Source organism: Artemia franciscana, chromosome 10 (genome assembly GCF_032884065.1).
Source record: "Artemia franciscana chromosome 10, ASM3288406v1, whole genome shotgun sequence".
In the NCBI taxonomy this organism is placed as follows: domain Eukaryota; kingdom Metazoa; phylum Arthropoda; class Branchiopoda; order Anostraca; family Artemiidae; genus Artemia; species Artemia franciscana.
Genome location: NC_088872.1, coordinates 17,322,356 through 17,343,084, shown reverse-complemented (window position 1 = coordinate 17,343,084; position 20,729 = coordinate 17,322,356). Strand labels below are relative to the sequence as shown.

Here is a 20,729-nt window from a genome sequence, read left to right as displayed (position 1 = left end):
TGCTAGCCTTTATGTGCGAAAGATTGGGGTTTGACAAAGAATATTGCAATCTAACAATGAAATGGCAAGTTTCAACTGTTCATAATACAAACAAGGGTTATTTTTATCGGAAAATGTGTGAAATTGTTTTAGGTGTAATAATGTACACCAGAGGGTGGTATAGTGTGGCAGAGTGACGTGAATTGGCATGATCTTTCATGTTGAGGGTACTTTCCAAAATACAGTCCGATGGATTTGAAACTTATCGTTAGCAAGAAAGTATCTAGAAAATGTTTTAGGAATGATGAGGGGAGGGGTTGCCAGAGGAAGATTAATAGTGTTGTGTGGTGGTGTGATTTGACATGGTGTGTCACGGAGGTTTGGCTTGCGATGACATGAAAAATTGGATGTGATGCATGGTTTTTAACAAGGAAATATCTGGAAAATGTTTTAGGAATGCTGATGGGGTGCTAGAGGGTGCCATAGGTCTTAGTGTGGCACGTATGCGCAATTCGAGAGGGTGTCTCATGCTTAGGGCTTGCGAAAACACTTATCAAAGGGTCTAAAGCATAATTTTTAACAAGGAAATATCTGAAAAGGTCTTAAAAATGATGAGGGGGTACCAGAGGGCCAATGATAGTACAAAACTATGGTGTGAATTGACGTAGTATATCATGGTGGATGACATGCATGATCCAATGGATTTAATGCATATTTTTAACAGGAAAATATCTGAAAAGTGTCTTAGGAATGATGAAGGGTCCTAAAAGGTGCCAAAGGGCCAGTCATAGTATGGCACGATGGCGTGAATTAGAATGGTGTATCAAGTTGGGGGGGTGGCTTGCAAAAACATGAATAAATAGATTTAATACATGATTTTTCACTGGGAAATATTCGACAAATGTCTTAGGAATGATGAGGGGGTGCTAAAGGGTGCCAGAAGTGCAGTCAAAGTGTGACGCGGTGGTTGAATTGACTTGGTGTCTCTCGTACGGAGTGGCTTGCAAAAACATGAAATACTGAATGTAATGCATGATTTTTAACAAGAAAATATCTGGAATATGTTTTAGGAATGATGAGGGGGTGCTAGAGGGAGCCAAAAGGGCATTCATGGTGTGGCATGGTGGCATGAACTGATATGATTTATCAAGGAGGGTTGGGTTACGAAAGCATGACGCATTGAATTTAAATCTGATTTTTATCATGAAAATGTTGGAAACTATACGATGCCAGAGGGCCAGTCATAGTGCTATAGAGTGGCAAGCAAACACAAAGTAGAAACAATAGGGAATAATATTTTCAAGACAGTGGGAATCAATTCAGTAGATATTTCGGCCCTATGTCCATAATAATGTTAGAAAAAATCATTAGTTTTTATACTCATATTTTAATGTAAGTTTACCTATATATATATATATATATATATATATATATATATATATATATATATATATATATATATATATATATATATATATATATATATATATATATATATATATATATATATATATATATATATATATATATATATATATATATATATATATATATATATATATATATATATATATATATATATATATATATATATATATATATATATATATATATATATATATATATATATATATATATATATATATATATATATATATATATATATATATATATATATATATATATATATATATATATATATATATATATATATATATATATATATATATATATATATATATATATAGTTGTCTGTGTGTGGATCTGTGGATCTGTGGATCAGGTGACGTCACCTGAAAAAACTGGATCAGGTGACGTCAAAACTGAAAAAACTAAAAAAAGGCAAAAACTACAAAAAAAACTAAAAACTAATAAAAAAAATAAAAAAGCTAAAAAACTAAAAAAACTAAAAAAAAGGCAAAAACTACAAAAAAAACTAAAAAATAATAAAAAAGCTAAAAAACTAAAAAAACTAAAAAAAGGCAAAAACTACAAAAAAACTAAAAAAAGGCAAAAACTACAAAAAAAACTAAAAACTAATAAAAAAAATAAAAAAGCTAAAAAACTAAAAAAACTAAAAAAACTAAAAAAAAGGTAAAAAACTAAAAAAAATAAAAAATAAAAAAAAATAAAAAAAAGGAAAAAACTGAAAAATAAGCTGAAATAAAGGTAAAAACCAATAAAAAACTAAAAAGAAAAAAAGGAAAAAACTAAAAAAAATTTTCATCTAAAAAACTAAAAAAAAACTAAAAAAGGTAAAAACTAAAAGAACTAAAAAAGAAAAAAATAAATGACGACACTCAAAGAGAAAGCGACCAGGACAAAAGGAATGTTCGATTAGCAATCAACAAAGCACCGGGACACAGGGAGTATAAATGACGACCAGGACATAAGTAAAAAAAAAAACTAACAAAACTAAAAAGAAGGTAAAAACTACAAAAAAACTAAAAAGAAAAAAACTAAAAAAAGGCAAAAACTACAAAAAAACTAAAAACTAATAAAAAAGCTAAAAAACTAAAAAAACTAAAAAAAGGCAAAAACTACAAAAAAAACTAAAAACTAATAAAAAAAATAAAAAAGCTAAAAAACTAAAAAAACTTAAAAACTAAAAAAAGGTAAAAAACTAAAAAAACTAAAAAAAACTAAAAAAAACTAAAAAAAAGGAAAAAACTGAAAAATAAGCTAAAATAAAGGTAAAAACCAATAAAAAACTAAAAAAAAAACTGAAAAAACTAAAAAAAGGCAAAAACTACAAAAAAAACTAAAAACTAATAAAAAAAGTAAAAAAGCTAAAAAACTAAAAAAATAAAAAAAATAAAAAAAGGTAAAAAACTAAAAAAAATAAAAAATAAAAAAAAAACTAAAAAAAAGGAAAAAACTGAAAAATAAGCTAAAATAAAGGTAAAAACCAATAAAAAACTAAAAAGGAAAAAACTAAAAAAAATTTTCATCTAAAAAACTAAAAAAAACTAAAAAAGGTAAAAACTAAAAGAACTAAAAAAGAAAAAAATAAATGACGACACTCAAAGAGAAAGCGACCAGGACAAAAGGAATGTTCGATTAGCAATCAACAAAGCACCGGGACACAGGGAGTATAAATGACGACCAGGACATAAGTAAAAAAAAAAACTAACAAAACTAAAAAGAAGGTAAAAACTACAAAAAAACTAAAAAGAAAAAAAAACTAAAAACTAATAAAAAAACTAAAAAATCGAAAAATCTAAATAAACTAAAAAAGAAAAAAAAAGGAAAAAAATAAAGGAGAAAAACAAAACTAAAAAACGAATGTATATACAGACCGGGACACCAGGATACAAATGACGACCGGGACACAGGGAATATAAATGACGACCGGGACACATGGACACAACTACAACGGGGACACCGGGGGAAACAGGGGGATATAAATGACGACCGGGACACCGGGACAGGGAATGGTCGATTAGCAATCACCATCAACAAAGCTCAAGGGCAATCATTAGAATCATGAGGTATAGATCTGAATACAGATTGTTTTCCCATGGACCATTATATGTTGCATGTTCAAGAGTCGGTAAACCTGACAATCTATTTATATGCAAAGACAATGGGACAGCAAAGAATGTTGTATATTCGCAAGTTTTACGTAGTTAAAACCATATATATATATATATATATATATATATATATATATATATATATATATATATATATATATATATATATATATATATATATATATCTATATTCACAGGTGGGACATAGGGACACAACTACAATGGCGCGTAACTATTATGGCGCGTAACGACTTACGCGCGCGGGGGGGCTTGGGGGGGGGCGAAGCGCCCCCACCAACTAGGTGTTGGGGTGGCGCGAAGCGCCACCCCAACAGCTAGTATATATATATATATATATATATATATACATATATATATATATATATATATATATATATATATATATATATATATATATATATATATATATATATATATATATATATATATATATATATATCTATCTATATAAAAATAAGTTGTCTGTCTGTCTGTGGATGGATGGATCAGGTGACGTCACCTGAAAAAACTGGATCAGGTGACGTCAAAACTGAAAAAACTAAAAAAAGGCAAAAACTACAAAAAAAACTAAAAACTAATAAAAAAAATAAAAAAGCTAAAAAACTAAAAAAACTAAAAAAAGGCAAAAACTACAAAAAAAACTAAAAACTAATAAAAAAGCTAAAAAACTAAAAAAACTAAAAAAAGGCAAAAACTACAAAAAAAAATAAAAACTAATAAAAAAAATAAAAAAGCTAAAAAACTAAAAAAACTAAAAAAAATAAAAAAAGGTAAAAAACTAAAAAAACTAAAAACTAAAAAAAACTAAAAAAAAGGAAAAAACTGAAAAATAAGCTAAAATAAAGGTAAAAACCAATAAAAAACTAAAAAAAAACTGAAAAAACTAAAAAAAGGCAAAAACTACAAAAAAAACTAAAAACTAATAAAAAAAGTAAAAAAGCTAATAAACTAAAAAAACTAAAAAAACTAAAAAAAAGGTAAAAAACTAAAAAAAATAAAAAATAAAAAAAAAACTAAAAAAAAGGAAAAAACTGAAAAATAAGCTAAAATAAAGGTAAAAACCAATAAAAAACTAAAAAGAAAAAAGGAAAAAACTAAAAAAAAAATTCATCTAAAAAACTAAAAAAAACTAAAAAAGGTAAAAACTAAAACTAAAAAAGAAAAAAATAAATGACGAAACTCAAAGAGAAAGCGACCAGGACAAAAGCAATGTTCGATTAGCAATCAACAAAGCACCGGGACACAGGGAGTATAAATGACGACCAGGACATAAGTAAAAAAAAAAAACTATCTATATATATAAAAATAAGTTGTCTGTGGATCTGTGGATCGTGGATCAGGTGACGTCACCTGAAAAAACTGGATCAGGTGACGTCAAAACTGAAAAAACTAAAAAAAGGCAAAAACTACAAAAAAAACTAAAAACTAATAAAAAAAATAAAAAAGCTAAAAAACTAAAAAAACTAAAAAAAGGCAAAAACTACAAAAAAAACTAAAAACTAATAAAAAAGCTAAAAAACTAAAAAAAACTAAAAAAAAGGCAAAAACTACAAAAAAACTAAAAACTAATAAAAAAAATAAAAAAGCTAAAAAACTTAAAAAAACTAAAAAAACTAAAAAAAAGGTAAAAAACTAAAAAAACTAAAAACTAAAAAAAACTAAAAAAAAGGAAAAAACTGAAAAATAAGCTAAAATAAAGGTAAAAACCAATAAAAAACTAAAAAAAAACTGAAAAAACTAAAAAAAGGCAAAAACTACAAAAAAACTAAAAACTAATAAAAAAAGTAAAAAAGCTAAAAAACTAAAAAAACTAAAAAAACTAAAAAAAACTAAAAAAGGTAAAAAACTAAAAAAAATAAAAAATAAAAAAAAAATAAAAAAAAGGAAAAAACTGAAAAATAAGCTAACATAAAGGTAAAAACCAATAAAAAACTAAAAAGAAAAAAAGGAAAAAACTAAAAAAAATTTTCATCTAAAAAACTAAAAAAAACTAAAAAAGGTAAAAACTAAAAGAACTAAAAAAGAAAAAAATAAATGACGACACTCAAAGAGAAAGCGACCAGGACAAAAGGAATGTTCGATTAGCAATCAACAAAGCACCGGGACACAGGGAGTATAAATGACGACCAGGACATAAGTAAAAAAAAAAATTAACAAAACTAAAAAGAAGGTAAAAACTACAAAAAAACTAAAAAAAAAAAAAAACTAAAAACTAATAAAAAAAATAAAAAATCTAAAAATCTAAATAAACTAAAAAAGAAAAAAAAGGAAAAAAATAAAGGAGAAAAACAAAACTAAAAAACGAATGTATATACAGACCGGTACACCGGGATACAAATGACGACCGGGACACAGGGAATATAAATGACGACCGGGACACAGGGACACAACTACAACGGGGACACCGGGGGAAACAGGGGGATATAAATGACGACCGGGACAAAAAAACTAAAAAGAAAAAAAAACTAAAAACTAATAAAAAAACTAAAAAATCTAAAAATCTAAATAAGCTAAAAAAGAAAAAAAAAGGAAAAAAATAAAGGAGAAAAACAAAACTAAAAAACGAATGTATATACAGACCGGGACACCGGGATACAAATGACGACCGGGACACAGGGAATATAAATGACGACCGGGACACAGGGACACAACTACAACGGGGACACCGGGGGAAACAGGGGGATGTAAATGACGACCGGGACACTGGGACAGGGAATGGTCGATTAGCAATCACCATCAACAAAGCTCAAGGGCAATCATTAGAATCATGAGGTATAGATCTGAATACAGATTGTTTTCCCATGGACCATTATATGTTGCATGTTCAAGAGTCGGTAAACCTGACAATCTATTTATATGCAAAGACAATGGGACAGCAAAGAATGTTGTATATTCGCAAGTTTTACGTAGTTAAAACCATATATATATATATATATATATATATATATATATATATATATATATATATATATATCTATCTATATTCACAGGTGGGACATAGGGACACAACTACAATGGCGCGTAACTATTATGGCGCGTAACGACTTACGCGCGCGGGGGGGCTTGGGGGGGCGCGAAGCGCCCCCACCAACTAGGTGTTGGGGTGGCGCGAAGCGCCACCCCAACAGCTAGTATATATATATAAATAAGTTGTCTGTGTGTGTGTGTGTGTGTGTGTGTGTCGAGTGACGTCATGTTTGTGTGTCGACTGACGTCATTTTTGTCGACTGACGAAATTAAAGACCGGGACATCGGGACCAAAATGACGACCGGGACACCGGGACATCGGGACCAAAATGACGACCGGGACACCGGGACATAGGGAATATAAATGACGACCAGGACACAAGGAATGTTCTATTAGCAATCACCATCGACAAAGCACCGGGAGAGAAATGACGACCGGGACACAGGGAATATAAATGACGACCAGGACACTCAAAGAGACATTAAAGTCTGGGACACCGGGACACAAATGACGACCGGACACAGGGAAACAACAACAAAGGGGACACCGGGGGCACAGGGAGATATATAAATGACGACGGGGACACAGGGAATGTTCGATTAGCAATCACCATCAACAAAGCTCAAGGGCAATCATTAGAATAATGAGGTATAGATCTGAATACAGATTGTTTTACCCATGGAAAATTATATGTTGCATGTTCAAGAGTCGGTAAACCTGACAATCTATTTATATGCACAGGCAATGGGACAGCCAAGAATGTTGTATATTCGCAAGTTTTACGTAGTTAGATATATATGTATATATATATATATATATATATATATATATATATATATATATATATATATATATATATATATATATATATATATATATATATATATATATATATATATATATATATATATATATATATATATATATATATATATATATATATATATATATATATATATATATATATATATATAGTTGTCTGTGTGTGGATCTGTGGATGGATCAGGTGACGTCACCTGAAAAAACTGGATCAGGTGACGTCAAAACTGAAAAAACTAAAAAAAAGGCAAAAACTACAAAAAAAACTAAAAACTAATAAAAAAAAATAAAAAAGCTAAAAAACTAAAAAAACTAAAAAAGGCAAAAACTACAAAAAAAACGAAAAACTAATAAAAAAGCTAAAAAACTAAAAAAACTAAAAAAAAGGCAAAAACTACAAAAAAAACTAAAAACTAATAAAAAAAATAAAAAAGCTAAAAAACTAAAAAAACTAAAAAAACTAAAAAAAGGTAAAAAACTAAAAAAAACTAAAAACTAAAAAAAACTAAAAAAAAGGAAAAAACTGAGAAATAAGCTAAAATAAAGGTAAAAACCAATAAAAAACTAAAAAAAACTGAAAAAACTAAAAAAAGGCAAAAACTACAAAAAAAACTAAAAACTAATAAAAAAAGTAAAAAAGCTAAAAAACTAAAAAAACTAAAAAAACTAAAAAAAGGTAAAAAACTAAAAAAAAATAAAAAATAAAAAAAAACTAAAAAAAAGGAAAAAACTGAAAAATAAGCTAAAATAAAGGTAAAAACCAATAAAAAACTAAAAAGAAAAAAAGGAAAAAACTAAAAAAAATTTTCATCTAAAAAACTAAAAAAAACTAAAAAAGGTAAAAACTAAAAGAACTAAAAAAGAAAAAAATAAATGACGACACTCAAAGAGAAAGCGACCAGGACAAAAGGAATGTTCGATTAGCAATCAACAAAGCACCGGGACACAGGGAGTATAAATGACGACCAGGACATAAGTAAAAAAAAAAACTAACAAAACTAAAAAGAAGGTAAAAACTACAAAAAACTAAAAAGAAAAAAAAACTAAAAACTAATAAAAGAACTAAAAAATCTAAAAATCTAAATAAACTAAAAAAGAAAAAAAAAGGAAAAAAATAAAGGAGAAAAACAAAACTTAAAAAAAGGCAAAAACTACAAAAAAAACTAAAAACTAATAAAAAAAGTAAAAAAGCTAAAAAACTAAAAAAACTAAAAAAACTAAAAAAAGGTAAAAAACGAAAAAAAATAAAAAATAAAAAAAAACTAAAAAAAAGGGAAAAACTGAAAAATAAGCTAAAATAAAGGTAAAAACCAATACAAAACTAAAAAGAAAAAAAGGACAAAAGGAATGTTCGATTAGCAATCAACAAAGCACCGGGACACAGGGAGTATAAATGACGACCAGGACATAAGTAAAAAAAAAACTAACAAAACTAAAAAGAAGGTAAAAACTACAAAAAAACTAAAAAGAAAAAAAAACTAAAAACAAATAAAAAAAACTAAAAAATCTAAAAATCTAAATAAACTAAAAAAGAAAAAAAAAGGAAAAAAATAAAGGAGAAAAACAAAACTAAAAAACGAATGTATATACAGACCGGGACACCGGGATACAAATGACGACCGGGACACAGGGAATATAAATGACGACTGGGACACAGGGACACAACTACAACGGGGACACCGGGGGAAACAGGGGGATATAAATGACGACCGAGACACCGGGACAGGGAATGGTCGATTAGTAATCACCAGCAACAAAGCTCAAGGGCAATCATTAGAATCATGAGGTATAGATCTGAATACAGATTGTTTTCCCATGGACCATTATATGTTGCATGTTCAAGAGTCGGTAAACCTGACAATCTATTTATATGCAAAGACAATGGGACAGCAAAGAATGTTGTATATTCGCAAGTTTTACGTAGTTAAAACCATATATATATATATATATATATATATATATATATATATATATATATATATATATATATATATATATATATATATATATATCTATCTATATTCACAGGTGGGACATAGGGACACAACTACAATGGCGCGTAACTATTATGGCGCGTAACGACTTACGCGCGCGGGGGGGCTTGGGGGGGGGCGCGAAGCGCCCCCACCAACTAGGTGTTGGGGTGGCGCGAAGCGCCACCCCAACAGCTAGTATATATATATATATATATGTATATATATCTATATATATAAAAATAAGTTTTCTGTGGATGTGTCTGTCAGGTGACGTCATGTTTGTGTGTTGACTGACGTCATATAGTTAGTTGTCGTCATTTTTGTTATGACGGTGACGTCATTAAAGATATTTAAGACATGCGTTCACGTAGAAATCTATTAATGTTTAATTTTAAAATGACTGATGAACTTACAATGGCAAAAGCCGAGGAAGATGCTCAAAGAGTTTATGCCAAAAAACTCGCTGCTGATAGAGACAGTCAGAAAAGAAAGCGTGCCGAGGAATCAAAAGAACAGCAAGGAAACAGGCTTGAGGCTGATAGAGAAAGAAAGAACAGAAAGCATGCCGAGGAACTACCAGAGCAACATGAAACCAGACTTGCTGCTAAAAGAGAAAGTGAAAACAGAAGGCCTGCCGAGGAATATATATATATATATATATATATATATATATATATATATATATATATATATATATATATATATATATATATATATATATATATATATATATATATATATATATATATATATGTATACTAGCTGTTGGTGGGGCGCTTCGCGCCCCCCAAACCCCCGCGCCCCCCAAACCCCCCTGCGCGCGTAAGTCGTTACGCGCCATATTAGTTACACGCCATTGTAGTTGTGTCCCTGTGTCCCACTTGTGAATATAGATAGATTTATATATGTGTTTCAAACTACGTAAAAATTGCGAATATACAACATTCTTGGCTTTCCCATTGTCTGTGCATATACAAAGCCGTATGTACTAATAATGACGTCATATGCAAACGCCCTCTTTACAAACAAACAAACATGCATACACACAACTCGTTTTTATATAGATAGATAGATAGATAGATACAATACAAATTAACTGCGTAAAACCTGCGAATATACAACATTCTTCGCTGTCCAATTGTCGCTGCATATAAATAGATTGTCAGGTTTACCGACCCTCGAACATGCAACGTACAATTGTCCATGGGAAAAACAATCAGTATTAAGATCTATACCACATTTTTCTAATGATTGACCTTGAGCTTTGTTAATGGTGATTGCAAATACTAATCGAATTGGGAATTGCAATCTTTTATATTGAAAAGGCAGATCCGTTGGAATCATGGGAATGCGAGGAACAAGAACAGCCTCACCCTCAAAAGGCCCTGTCAAGATTGTGGCCTCTATTAGGTTTTCCATTGTTTTTTTTTTACGGCAAGTCGCGTGCCATCGCAAAGCTTTCGTGGGTTGATATTTCTTAAAAGTATTAATGGTACACCTATTTTTAGTTGTAGCACGTGTGGTGGAAACCCAGAAAGATCTATGAAATTTAAAAATTCAGATGGATAATTAACCGCTTCATTTGGTTCCAAAACTGTGTCGACTGACTTGTAAAGGACTGCCTGGTCTCGGATCTTGGTCAAGACAATATTGTTGATTTCGTGGTCGTCTATATTTTTGGGTGCGAGAATCACTCTTTCACTTAGCCATTTATTATTTTTATAATTTTTTAGAATATTCGGAAATACTTTCTCAATCAATTCATTTTTGGACGTCACTAAATTACAGAAATCAGCAGGTAGTTGTATACGTCCTGAAATTGAGTCTACTGGGAGCTTTCCGTTTCCAATTGCCAGCAATTGATTTGAAAAAATGTTTGACCAGAGTCATCGTTTTGCAATCGGACACGCATATTTGTAGTTAATTTTAATGTTTTTACGTGTGCCCATAAATTAGAATTTTTAAGGCAAGCATTCATTTCGTCTGCAGGAATTGATCTAGGTATTATAGGTAATGTTTGCCTGAAATCTCCCGCAAGCAATATTAATGTCCTGCCAAAGGGTTTCGACTTCCCTCGCAAATCTTTCAAGCATTGATCCAGAGTCTCGAGCGATTTTTTGTGTGCCATTGTGCACTCATCCCAAATAATAAGTTTGCATTACTGCAATACTTTACCCATCCCAGATGATTTGGAAATATTGCACGTGGTAGTTTCTGTAGAATGCAAATTCAGAGGCAATTTCAAAGCGGAATGAGCCGTTCTTCCACCAGGCAGCAATGTTGCGGCTATTCCGGACGACGCAATTGCCAACGCTCAGGCGGATATATAGCAAACGTTCTGATTCAATTTTAGCATACATATCAACGACGAATTGGTGAAACAATTGACGGCATTTTAAAATATAATTTTCTTCATCCTGCCGAATCATTAGTCCATAGGAATAATAATGCATTGCACTGCATTTCTTATTCATTTCTTTGTTAGTGGCTGGATTCATCAATTTAATATTAAAGTGACAGCCGTCGGCTCAATCCCAAAAAATGATAGGATATTGTAGGGCATCGTAGCATCGATGAGTTTCAGCAATTCTTAACAACTGAGCGTTTCGCTTATGAAGAATAATATATCGAGGTAAAAACTGATCACCGACCATAACGATTGCAACTTCGTCGATAGTTGGAGTATTGTATCTACGCATATGTTGGCCACGAGGCGTTTTGTCAGCGGAAATAACATTTTATGCGTATCAGTAGGCATCAAATCGATGGCTGTTTTGAACAGATGCATTAAATTATTATTTTCGTGGAAAAGATGTTGCAATTGGGAAACGATTGTCCTTTCAACGTTGGGAGAAATTCCGCAACGTGCATTCAATTCAGAATTTCTATCACTGATGAAGTACAATTGTAAAAATTTATGATTCTCGCCTGAGAATGGTAGAAAGGACCCTGCTCTATGATAAATTTGCCCTTTTACTTTGAAAGTAGACATAAATTGATCAGTTTTCGATTTGGGCTCCAAACGACGTCATTTGGAAACATGAGTTATATTTTCTGATTTGTGACATAAAACGCTTAGATTCTGACGTAGTTCCAGTAAGGAAAGTCTTCAATGGCTCTGGTGGTGTAGCCAATAGAGAAAGTTTAACTTTTCCTGAGGCAAAACACATTCCCATTGTTTCACCATTGAATTTCAAGGCCTTGCAATAGAGACAAATTTTAGACATAGTCCCGATTTGAACACATCTACTCAAGCTATAATCATCGACTGGGCTGTACCTGAATGCCAGGCGATAACATTCAGGTTGCTCTGATTCCTCAGCACGCTTTCTTTTCTTACTTTCTCTATCAGCAGCAAGCCTGATTTCTTGCTGTTCTTGTGATTCCTCGGCAGGCCTTCTTTTTTCACTTTCTCTTTTAGCAGCAAGTCTGGTTTCATGTTGCTCTGGTAGTTCCTCGGCATGCTTTCTGTTCTTTCTTTCTCTATCAGCCTCAAGCCTGTTTCCTTGCTGTTCTTTTGATTCCTCGGCACGCTTTCTTTTCTGACTGTCTCTATCAGCAGCAAGTTTTTTGGCATAAACTCTTTGAGCATCTTCCTCGGCTGTTGCAATTGTAAGTTCATCAGTCATTTTAAAATTAAACATTAATAGATTTCTACGTGAACGCATGTCTTAAATATCTTTAATGACGTCACCGTCATAACAAAAATGACGACAACTAACTTCATGACGTCAGTCAACACACAAACATGACGTCACCTGACAGACACATCCACAGAAAACTTATTTTTATATATATAGATATATATATATATATATATATATATATATATATATATATATATATATATATATATATTTTTAACTACGTAAAACTTGCGAATATACAACATTCTTGGCTGTCCCATTGCCTGTGCATATAAATAGATTGTCAGGTTTACCGACTCTTGAACATGCAACATATAATTTTCCATGGGTAAAACAATCTGTATTCAGATCTATACCTCATTATTATAATGACTGCCCTTGAGCTTTGTTGATGGTGATTGCTAATCGAACATTCCCTGTGTCCCCGTCGTCATTTATGTATCTCCCTGTGCCCCCGGCGTCCCCTTTGTTGTTGTTTCCCTGTGTCCGGTCGTCATTTGTGTCCCGGTGTCCCAGACTGTAATTTCTCTTTGAGTGTCCTGGTCGTCATTTATATTCCCTGTGTCCCGGTCGTCATTTGTGTCCCGGTGCTTTGTCGATGGTGATTGCTAATCGAACATTCCTTGTGTCCTGGTCGCTTTCTCTTTGAGTGTCCCGGTCGTCATTTATATTCCCTATGTCCCGGTGTCCCGGTCGTCATTTTGGTCCCGATGTTCCCGTCTTTAATTTTGTCAGTCGACAAAAATGATGTCAGTCGACACACAAACATGACGTCACTCGACACACACACACACACACACACACACACACACACAGACAACTTATTTATATATATATATATGTATATATATATATATATATATATATATATATATATATATATATATATATATATATATATATATGTAAACTTACATTAAAATATGAGTATAAAAACTAATGATTTTTTCTAACATTATTATGGACATAGGGCCGAAATATCTACAAAATTGATTCCCACTGTCTTGAAAATATTATTCCCTATTGTTTCTACTTTGTGTTTGCTTGCCACTCTATAGCACTATGACTGGCCCTCTGGCACCGTATAGTTTCCAACATTTTCATGATAAAAATCAGATTTAAATTCAATGCGTCATGCTTTCGCAACCCAACCCTCCTTGATAAATCATATCAGTTCATGCCACCATGCCACACCATGAATGCCCTTTTGGCTCCCTCTAGCACCCCCTCATCATTCCTAAAACATATTCCAGATATTTTCTTGTTAAAAATCATGCATTACATTCAGTGTTTCATGTTTTTGCAAGCCACTCCGTACGAGAGACACCAAGTCAATTCACACCACCGCGTCACACTTTGACTGCACTTCTGGCACCCTTTAGCACCCCCTCATCATTCCTAAGACATTTGTCGAATATTTCCCAGTGAAAAATCATGTATTAAATCTATTTATTCATGTTTTTGCAAGCCAACCCCCCCAACTTGATACACCATTCTAATTCACGCCATCGTGCCATACTATGACTGGCCCTTTGGCACCTTTTAGGACCCTTCATCATTCCTAAGACACTTTTCAGATATTTTCCTGTTAAAAATATGCATTAAATCCATTGGATCATGCATGTCATCCACCATGATATACTACGTCAATTCACACCATAGTTTTGTACTATCATTGGCCCTCTGGTACCCCCTCATCATTTTTAAGACCTTTTCAGATATTTTCTTGTTAAAAATTAAGCTTTAGACCCTTTGATAAGTGTTTTCGCAAGCCCTAAGCATGACACACCCTCTCGAATTGCGCATACGTGCCAAACTAAGACCTATGGCACCCTCTAGCACCCCATCAGCATTCCTAAAACATTTTCCAGATATTTCCTTGTTAAAAACCATGCATCACATCCAATTTTTCATGTCATCGCAAGCCAAACCTCCGTGACACACCATGTCAAATCACACCACCACACTACACTATTAATCTTCCTCTGGCAATTCCTCCCCTCATCATTCCTAAAACATTTTCTAGATACTTTCTTGCTAACGATAAGTTTCAAATCCATCGGACTGTATTTTGGAAAGTACCCTCAACATGAAAGATCATGCCAATTCACGTCACTCTGCCACACTATACCACCCTCTGGTGTACATTATTACACCTAAAACAATTTCACACATTTTCCGATAAAAATAACCCTTGTTTGTATTATGAACAGTTGAAACTTGCCATTTCATTGTTAGATTGCAATATTCCTTGTCAAACCCCAATCTGTCGCACATAAAGGCTAGCATATGACAACATCCACTGTGCATTATCACACCTAGAGCACTTTCAGACATTTTCCTACAAAATAACCGTTTACACTAGAAACGATAATTTCAACTAATAGCAAAATTCCCAATAGCGTGTCTTCTGATGACTTCTAGAAATTGGCGTCACTTGTTAAACATGTACATTGATTTTTCTCCTCGTGAAACCGGTTTTGCTCAAGGATCTTGTTGCGTGCAAGTTTATTTTAGAAATATAATTTATTTTGATATTTTGCTTCGTGAAACTTGTTGTATGTTGATTTATTTTTCTTGAAAATTAATATATAGTGATATTGCTTGTTGTTTTTTCCGTGTGAAACATGATGCATTTTGATTTTTGTTGACGTGTTGCGTGTGGATTATATCTTCAAGAAATCTAATTTTTTTAGAATATAGAAACTATATTTTTATTTCTTATTCATGAAATCTGTTACATGTTGATTTATCTCTTCGTGAAACTTGTACATTCATTTTTTCCTCGGGAAACCGGTTTTGTTCGTGAAACTTGTTGCGTGCTTATTTTTGTTCCTGAAATTTAATTTAACTTGATATTTTTCTTCGTGAAACTTGTCTTATGTTGGTTTATAATTTCGTGAAACTTATTGTGTCAGGAATTTTTCTTCATGGAAAATGATGCCTGCTGGTTTTCCTTCGGGAAACATTTGATACATGCTGATTTTTTTCGTGAAACTTATTGCATGTGGACTATTTCTCGGTGAAACTTAATACATTTTGATTTATCCCTTCGAGAAACTTGTTATGATTTTATTTCTTCTTCATGAGACTTGTTGCATGTTGATTTTTCTCCTCGTGAAACTTGTACTTAAATTTGTCTCCTCGTGAACCAGTTTTTGTTCAAGGAAAAGGTTGCGTGTTGATTTTAGTTCGTGAAGCTTAATCTTTGCTGATTTTTTTTCTCGTGGAACTTCTTGTATTTCGATTTATTCTTCCGTGAAACTTAATTTATCATGATACTTTTCTTTGTGAAACTTATTGTATTTAGTTTTTTCTTGGTAAAACATGATGTATGTTGATTTTTGTTCGTTAAACGCGCTGTATGTCGATTATTTCTTCAAGAAACTTAATGTATCTTGATTTATGTCTTCAAGGAACTTGATATATTTATTTTTTACAAAACTTGTTGCATGCTGCTTTTTCTCTTCGTAAAACTTGTAAATTGATTTTTCTCGCCGTGAAACAGATTATGTTCGTGGAGCTTGTTGCGTGCTGATTTTTCTTTGTGAAGCTTCATCTGTCTTGATATTTTTCTTCATGAAACTTCTTGTATGTTAATTTATTCTTTCATTAAACTTGCTTTATTCGGATTTTTTTTCGTGGAAAATGATGCCGATATGTTTTTTTCCAGAAACATGATGCATGCTGATTTTGTTTGTGAAACTTGTTGCGTTTGGATTATTTCTTCAAGAAACTTAATATATCTGGATTTTCGCCTTTAAGAGACTTGTTATATTTTTATTTCTTCTTCATGAGACTTATTGCATGTTGATTTTCTTTTCGTGAAACTTGTACATTGATTTTTCTTGTTGGGAAACCGTTTTTGTTTAAGGAGCTTGTTGCGTGCTGATTTCTGTTCCTGAAACTTGATTTATTTTTATATTTTTGTTCGTGAAAGTTGTTGTATGTTGTTGTATTCTTTCATGAAATTTAATTCATCATGATATATTTTCGTCGTGAAACTTATTGCATGTTTATTTTTGTTCGTTAAACTTTATTACACGCAGATCATTCCTTCAAGAAACTTGTATCTTGAGTTATACCATCGAGAAACTTTTTATATTTTTTTTTCATCGTGGAACTTGTTGCATGATGATTTTCTCTTTGGGAAACTATTTGAAACATTGAGTTTTCTCCACACGAAACTGGTTTTGTTCGTGGAACTTAATTTATCTTGAGGTTTTTCTTCCTGAAAGTTTTTATACTTGTCTATTCTGTAGTGAAACTTAATTTACCATGATATTTTTCTAAATGGAACCTGTTGCATGTTGGCTTTTTCGTATGAAAACATGATGCAAACTGATTATTGTTCGTGAACCCTGCTGCTTTCGGGTTATTTCTTCAAAACTTGATGTATCCTGATTCATGTCTTTGAGAAACTTGTTATATTTTAATTTCTTCTTCATGAAACTTGTTTGCTGTTGATTTTCCTCTTTGTGAGACTTGTACTTTGATCTTCCTCCTCATGAAACAGACTCCTTTCGCGGAACTTGTTGTGGGCTGATTTTGGTTCGTGAAGCTTAATTTATCTTGGTATTTTTCCTCGTGATAGTTCTTGTATGTTGATTTATTCATTCGTGGAAGTTAATTTATCATGATCCTTTTTTTCGTGAAACTTATTACGTTTTGGCTCGGGGAGCCTGCTGCATGCTGATTTTTGTTTGTGAAGCTTAATTTATCTTGATATTTTTCTTCGTGAAACTTCTTGTGTGGTGATTTATTCTTTCGTGAAACTTGCTTTATCTGGATTTTTTTTTCTTCGTGGAAAATGATGCATTTGGTTTTTCTTTGGGAAACATGATGCACGCTGATTTTTGTTCATGAAACTTGTTGCATGTGGACTATTTCTTCAAGAAACTTAATATATCTTCATTTATGCCTTTGAGAAACTTGTCATGTTTTTATTTCTCCTCCATGAGACTTGTTGCATGTTGATTTTTCTCCTAGTAAAACTTGTACATTGATTTTTCTCCCCGTGTAACCGGTTTTGTTCAAGGAACTTTTTGCGTGTTGATTTTTGTTCTAAACTTAATTTATCTTTCTATTTCTCTTCGTGAAAGTTGTTGCATGTTCTTTTATTCTTTCATAAAACTTAATTTATCATGATATTTTTCATCATGAAACTTGTTGCATGTTGGTTTTTTCTTCATGAAACATGGTCCATGCTGATTTTTTGTTCTTGGCATTTGTTCGACGAATAAAACCTGTTTCACAAGGGGGAAAATTAAACTTCACGAACAAAAATCTGCACGCAACAAGCTCCACGAACAAAATCGGTTTCACGGGGAGGAAAATCAATTAACAATTTTCACGAAGAGGAAAATCAATTGACAATTTTCACGAAGAGGAAAATCAATATGTAGCCTATTTTGTGAAGAAGAAATAAAAATATATCAGATTTCTTGAAGACATGAATCATGATACAATAAGCTTCTTAAAGAAATAATCCACCGGCAACAAGTTTCACAAAAAAAAATATGATAATAAATTAGCTTTCAGGAACAAAGCTTGCGTCACAAGGAGAAAAATCAATGCACAAGTTTTAGGAAGAGACAAATCAACATGCAACTAATTTTACGAAGAAGAAATAAAAATGTAATAAGATTTTCAAGGACATAATTCAAGATACATTAGGCTTCTTAAAGGAATAATCCCCATGCAACAAGTTTCACAAACAACATGCATAATCTTTCACAAAGAGAAAATCAACATGCAACAAGTTTAACGAAGAAAAAAAATCATGATAAATTAAGTTTCAATTAAAAAAAATATCAACATACAACAAGTTTCACGAAGAAAAAAATCAAGATAAACTAAGCCTCCAAAAAAAAAAATTCAAAAATTCCGAAAAATTCAGAAAAATCAACATGCAATAACTTTCGTGAAGAAAATTTAAAATATAACAAATTTTTCGAAGACATAAATCAAGATGCATTAAGTTTCTTGAAGAAATAATCCACATCCAGCGACTTTCCCGATCAAAAATCAGCAGGCGTCATGTTTCACGAAGAAAAAACCAAAATGCAACAAGTTTCAGTAAGAAAACGATCATGGTAAATTAAGTTTAACGAAAGAATAAACCAACACTCAACGAGGTTTATGATGAAAAATAAAAGTATAACAAGTTTTTCGAAGGAATAAATCTAGATACAATAAGTTTGTTGAAGATATAATTCACATACAACAAGTTTCACGTAAGTAAATCAACATGCATCATGTTTTACGAAGAAAAAACATCATGATAAAATAAGTTTCACGATAGAATAAAACAACATACAAAAAGTTCCATGAAGAAAAATATCAAGATAAATTAAGTTTCACAAACAAAAAACAGCACGCATCAAGTTATATGAACAAACCGGTTTCGCAAGGAAAAAAAATCAATATACAAGTATCTCGAAGAGAAAAATCAACATGCAACAACTTTCACGAAGAAAAATAACATAATAAAGTCAACATACAACAAGTTTCTTGAAGAAGAAATGAAAATTTAAAAAGTATTCCGAAGACATAAATCACTATATATTAAGTTTCTTGAAGAAATGATCGACATACTAACACAAACCAACATGCATCATGTTTCACGGGGAAAATAGATAACATGCAACCAGTTTCGCGATGAAAAATATCATGGAAAATTGAGTTTCTTGAACAAAATCAGCACGTAACGAGTTCCATGAACAAAACTGGTTTTAGGAGGATAAAAATAAATGTATATATTTCAAGACGGACGTTAATTTCAAGGAGTCACCATAAGAAATGCTCTTGGGAATTTTACTTTAAGTAAAAATAAAGGGTTTTTAAAGCTGAAGACGGGCAGGCATGAAGACCTTTAATCATTCCAAATTAAAACAGCCCAAAATTACTATCAAAGAATAAATAAAATCCAAAAAAGGACAGAAATTAATACCCATAATCAAATCCATAAAGATAACAGATACTGACACAGATGATCAAATAAGTCCTGAAAGGGTTAGAAATTTTAACGAATACTCCTGTCAGACTGAAGCTAGAAGAAATTTCTAGACGGGAAACAATAGGGAGTTGACTACTGACCCCCCCCCCCCCCCGCCATCCAAAAACATTCTAGAAGCTATTACGTCATCTGCACTGTACTCTAAACTAAACATATCTTAAACATTTTCTTGTAATTACAACATTGAAACACAGAAAACTTCTGTTAAATAGACTCTGGAATTTTGAATTCCTGAGAATTATGGGAGTATTATTCCTATTAAATCAGAAGTTAAGCAGGCTATTTTTTCAATTCCCGCTTATATGGATCATTTTGATGGCCTTTTTTCTTAGGAGTACAGAAAAGGCAATGGGAGAAACACGAGATCAAACGGGGAAGGTAAACTCTCCTGGACGTAGACTATTAAGTTGATTTAATCATCCTAGTTGTAAATTTTGGCAAAATGAATGAACTTTTAGAGGTTTTGCAAGTTCAAAGCACAAGAATAGGTTTGAAAATTAATGTTAAGTAGACTAAGTCGCTAGGACTAGGAATATTTGAAGGTGAAAAGTTGATTTGGGATAATGAGATGGTTAATCAAGTGGAAAGCTTTAAAAACCTTGGGAGCATTATTAGTAAAGACGGTGGGTGAAGTGAAGATGTTAAAAGTAGAATATCCAAGACTCATGGGTTTTTTCAAATTTGAAGAAAGTTTGGAAGAATAGGAAAAAAAGTCTTCAAAGCAAGACTGGAATATTGGAAGCTAAGGTAATGACACTGGTCAAG

The 20,729-nt window shown here is 31.7% G+C and overlaps 1 long non-coding RNA gene across 1 annotated transcript; it reads left to right on the top strand.

The window, feature by feature from the left end:
* The first annotated feature begins 1,737 nt into the window (after positions 1–1,737).
* Positions 1,738–3,078, top strand: LOC136032390 (uncharacterized). Its single transcript, XR_010618719.1, has 2 exons — positions 1,738–2,073; positions 2,804–3,078. It is a non-coding gene; the product is annotated as an uncharacterized LOC136032390 (long non-coding RNA).
* The last annotated feature ends 17,651 nt before the right edge of the window (positions 3,079–20,729 follow it).